We start from the raw sequence: 5587 nt of genomic DNA, 5'->3' as shown, positions 1-5587 counted from the left end.
GGCAGTGCGGAGAGGGAGGCACCTAACAGTTTTATACTCAGAACCCCACTCTGCATATCCGAGCACTCAGATATCTCCTCCCACTTCAGGCACCAGTGCCAAAGCATGGCTGAGGAGCTGGTCCCCTGTCTTGTACCTGATGTCTCTTTCTGTTCTTGATCTGGTGCCAACATCGTTGCCATCCTTTCTTTCCATGGCGTTTCGAGATCTTTGCCCTGCCATAATCCTACTCAAATTCATCTTTTTTCTTTTTTCCTTCCTGCTGTTTCCTGCAGCTCCTCCCCTTACCCTGAAGTATTTTTTAGAAGGTTTGCAATTGAAAAGGATCAAGAGACTGTCACTTTAAAAACCTAGGGGCAGGTTGCTATGCAATGGACGCTGGAGCTGAGTGACTGCGCCCGCCCGGAGGGAATTTTCTCTTAGCCTTGACGCAGCTTCTGCACAGGTGTAGGAATCCTGCAAGGTCCTGAGGGGGCTGTGCAAGGGCGAGGAGGACAAGGAGTAGACAATGTGTTTTCTGGAAACCCAGCTGCTCTTTCCCCAGTGAGGAGAAAAAAAGCATATAAATGTTTCCCTGAAATGTCCCTCTACCTAGGCGGAAATCCCAGCACAAATTCTGCTGCCTTTTAAAAGTCCAGAGGCTACATAGTCAACAATATTGTAACAACTTCACACGGTGATAGATGATTACCAGAATTAGTGGGGTGATCATATTATAAGGCATAAAAATGTTGAGTCACTATAATGTACACCCGAAACTAGTATAACCAATATAAGATTGTATACCGACTATACTTAAATAAAAATAAATTTAAAAAGAAGTCCAGAGGCAAACATTCCACAGCAGAGGAATCTAAAATTCAAGTAAAAAAATCCCTTTCTTCCTCATTCTTCTCAAATGTCAATTTCGTGTCACGTTCCATAGGGCAGACTCTAACTCAGGTGACTTTGTGAGCACAGAATTTAAAAAACCCCACAGAAAGCTGTGCAGACGTTATCGAGTCTTTCTCTCCTCTGGGCCTCCCTCCCGTCTGGATGAGCCGCTGGGCCTTGTCAGTGGTCAGCAAAGCAGCCACAACTCTCTGGCTCCACCCCCTGGACGGCCGCCAAACCACAGGGTTCCTTGCCCCCTTGGGGACTCCCTCCCTCCAGGTGCCTCCTGCAGCTGAGGGCATTTGTGCCTGGGGCCTGGGAAGGAGACCATAGTTCCAGGTTCATGATTAGAGTTTTAATGTTCTGGCATATTTTCCTCCTACATTTTTACCCCTGGTAAAATAAGGAGAAAATAAATTCCTAGGGCTACCCTGAAAGAGAAAGATGAATCTCAAGAGGACAGTCTGAGGGTCTGGCAAAGGAATGAAAGGAATCGCACTAGTGTTCCTTACGCAGGTGAGCCTACTATCCCTTACAGTAACAGCAATGATAATTGTAGTAATGATCATGATACAAATTGCACAAATAGTTGAGCGTTCACTCTGTGCAAATGTGAAATTCAAATTTTCACAGTGATTCGTCCACATAGCATTATCCTGATTGGTCAGAATGGCATTCTCTGGTTGGTCGTTATGGAGCTCTGATTGATCGGTAAAGATGCAAATGTGGATATAGCTGCACAGCTCTGACTGGACGGGGCAGGTGTCAATCCACTGGTAGAAATAGGATTTTAGGAATTCCTTTAGAAGGCCTGGCTCAGCCCGCAGGAACACAGTGCAAGAGTGCAGGCAGCCCAGCCTGCAGCTCTTCCCTGAAAAGCAGCATGTGTGAGAGGCCCTTTGTAAACAATGGCTGATAGACTCTGATTATAAATTTGGTCCCATAACCATAAAGAATTTTTTTTAAAGGATTTTATTTATTTATTTTTAGAGAGACAGGAAGGAAGGGAGAAAAAGAAAGGGAGAAACGCTGATGTGAGAAACATTAATCAGTTGCCTCTTGTGTGCCCCCCAACCAGGGACCTAACCCCAACCCAGGCATGTGCCCAGACTGGGAATTGAACCAGTGACTTTTTGCTTTTTGGAACAACGTTCGACTTACTGAGCCCCACTGGTCTGGGCACAAGGAATCCTTTTTGATAGGTATATTTCTTCCTGAGGTCAAGAAGAGAAAGCCCAAGAAGCCCTTAGCCCCTCAGACCTATGAGAGCTTAATCCCAATAAAAGCAGAACCTCAGGCCTATGCGAGCTTGTGTTCTCTCTCTCTCTTTGAGACCTCATTGTGTGTCCCCAGGAGTGCTGTGTAATTAATTTTCAGGTTTCTATGAATAATCAACCTTTATCAAAGTTTTCTGATGGTTGTTGCTGAAGGATGTCTTGTGACTGGCATGAGAAACACAGGTGCCAGCCACAGCACTGGTTATCGATAGGCTGAAATTGGCATAAACCAACCATCAACATACATTCATATATCTTGTCCTGAAGCCACCTCCACAGGTACCCAGGAAGCCTTCTGCTTCAGTGGTTCCGGTCAGGGCTGAGGGTCTTAATTGGGGTCTCAAGTGTTCTTGGCAGAACCACCTCCTATTCTAGCCTTTCCCTGTAAAGCCAAATCTTATCACAAGTTATGTGCTGTTCACAAAATACAGCCTTGCTCTATGGTATTCACTAGGTAGTGCAAAGCATGCGGGGTTCTGAGTCCGACAGATTTGAGTTTGAATTTTGGCTTCATCCCTTACTGTGTCCCTTACCTAAGCTGACTATAGGTATGTTACTTACCCTCTCTGAGCCTTCGATTCCTCTTTGTAAAGTGGCGTATGTTTACCTCCTTTCCAAGCTTGTGATAAAGTTCGGCAATGAGGTATGTAAAGCTCTGTACTGCACACAAAGAGGTACCACCATTCCGACGTTTGTCTCTCTCAGTGAGGGATGGCTTGTCCTTGAGGACTCCTATAATGGTCCCTCCTCCAAGCCTGAACCAGGGGAAGAGCTTCTTCCTGGCTCCCACATCAGAAGGGGTGTAGTCGTGAGCAGGAAGATAAGTACAGGGTCTGGCACAAATAATGTCCCCTTTTTATTACAAAATCTTAAGCATAATTCTGTAAGATTATCACACTCAAGCACACCATATGACATTTTAGGTGAAATGTTCAAATTAAAACTATAAATTTTTACACCCAAATTTTTACCCTACCAACCATACTCAAGCAGGCCTTACTTCTGTCAGACCCTGTATTCGGTAAGCACCCTGAACCAGGTTGGTGGCTGAGGAAGCTTGCTGAATTCTCCCACTGCAAGATCCTAAGATGCCAGGGTCTGCTGTGGATGAAGCACTGTGGCTTGGGGAAGAATCCAGAAGCTGGAGATCATAGGGACAATCTGGCTCCCAGTAACAAGTCATACCTGGGTTCTTAGGTATTTTAAAATAGCCTTAATTCCACAATTCAATGACTTTTTCTCAGTTTTCTCTAGCATCTCCTGGTATCATTTATGGAACAACACTTGCTGTTTAATCCCTGACATCTTTTGCTGTTTTCTGCCTCCCCAAGTGTTTTCCAACACTTCTCCTTGTGCCTCTCCACGCTCTTGGTTCTCTGGACTCATCTTCCTCCTCTCTGTCTGGCTCAGTCACAACAGAACGTATCAGAGCTCTCCTCTTTGAGTTTCTCCGTAGACCTTTGGGTCCTAGAAAGTTCTCTCCCTCTCTACTTTTCGCACCTTCACACCCAGCCCTCACTCCTCCTCTACTTGGATTTCCCAGCAGACTCCTCCCCACGCTGCTCTTCTGGGAACTTAAAGCAATGTATGCCCGTGTCCCTCCTTGAGCAAGTGATCACACTGCTACCTCTGCAAGCAGCTTTAGGATTATCTTTTACTAAAAAAAAAAAAAAAAATTACATTGTGCAGTTCCACCTGGACTGGAAGATTCTGAATGACAAGGTCAGGATCTCTTATTCCTCTTTATTCCTAACATCTCTTTGTTTCCAATGAGATTTTGAGGAAGTTCAAAAAAATTTATGTAGGAGGAGATTAGAACTAAGTGAAGAAATGGGGAAGAATGACATGATTTTAGTGGTTTTTTCCTACAATGTCTTACACTTGTAGGTGTTTCTAAGTAAGTATTGTTTGACTCAGAAGTTATTCCAACTCTTTTCCATTTTGATTACTGCTGGTAGCCATCTAGTTACAGGCAGTTTGACTTTTCAAATCACTTGCACTGCAAGCATAACCGGGCAGGGCCACGCTGAGGAGTCTACAAGACAGGGCCTCTGCAGAAGGCTCTTCTGCACCCTGCATCCTGAGCAGGTCTTTTGTAAATGGAAGAGAATGTACCAAATTAAAAAAAAAAGGACAACCCTCCTTCTTCTCTTTCTAGCCTCTTACCCCCCAATGAAGAGAGACACAAAGACAGCAAGTCTGGAACAGAACGTTCCTCTGCAGTGTGCTCTGAGCCCACCACGTTTAGCTTGGTAAACAGTCAGACAAAAAGGCACCAAATGAGAGCCCAAACTCCCACTGACCCCGAAGCCACTTGGCGCTTACACTTTGTGGTAGGCATTCCCCCGCCAAGCGGAGCAGAGAGGCAAGCAGGCACACAGTACAGCGCCTCTCTCAAAGCTCCACCGCTGCTCTTGCCAGAGCAGCCTGGGGATGGGCAATGCCAGGAGGCACTGCGCTGCCTCTATTTTTAGCTCTTAAATGCAGTTATTCAGCTCTTCAGTGCAGTTATTCATCTCTGTTTACTAGCTGGGGGTTCTCCTTCCTAGGCAGAAGGTCAAAGGGATCTCCCTTCCCACCAACGACTTTGGTCAGAAGCCGAAACACGTCATATCTTTTCCAGCTTTTAAATTAAATTCAAGCTGGTGTAAGGCGCATCATGTAGGACTCCGGCGTCCACTGCCAGTACCTAAGGGTGTGCAGGTTGTGCTCTGGACAAATGTACTACACCCAAGGGCGCACCACACGCATCCTAAACATTTATGTATTTATTGCAAAACTCCTGAGGAGGCCACTAAAATGTCTTGAGGAAACGGGTGCTAGAATGTTTTTGCACAAAGGGGCCACTTGGCTAGCTATGGTCCTGCTGGTGTTTAACAATTTTTCCCATTGAGGATTAGTAGGGAAAGGGGTAGCAGGAGAATCATTTAAATCTCGTCAGACTAGGTTGAGAAAGAGAAAAAAATGAGAGTTGGGGCTGGCCCTGTTTCCCTGACCCTCTCTTGAGAGTAATTTACAACTTATTAGATTGTTTCCTCACCATTAACGACATTGGGACATTGGCCCGAAGCCTAGGCTGTAGAGCTGTAGTTTACAATTAGGCCATGAAGAGAAGGTGGGATGGCCCAACATCACCATTGCAAAGGGGGCTTTCTGGACTGGGGGCTGGCCAAGTGTTACATGCTCTTGGCGAAGACATGGGCCGCCAGAGGTGGAGTGGGACGAACTGAGGCCACTCCGAGCCAGGCCCCCGAATGGGGTTACTCACCAGGGAGCACTGTGGAGAGAGCCAGCATTAGCGTAGCCCAGAAGCTGGAAGGGATGGATGGATGTGCCAAATAAACTGAGGCCGCCCTCTGGAGCTGAGGAGTGGCAGCTGGCTCGGGCTCCTTGCGGCTGTCCCATCTGGAAGCTTCATTACTGCTGGCCGCACAGTT

Source organism: Pteronotus mesoamericanus, unplaced genomic scaffold (genome assembly GCF_021234165.1).
Source record: "Pteronotus mesoamericanus isolate MK-2021 breed Mesoamerican mustached bat unplaced genomic scaffold, CSHL_Meso_final contig_74, whole genome shotgun sequence".
Lineage (NCBI taxonomy): Eukaryota > Metazoa > Chordata > Mammalia > Chiroptera > Mormoopidae > Pteronotus > Pteronotus mesoamericanus.
This window is presented reverse-complemented; position numbering follows the sequence as displayed.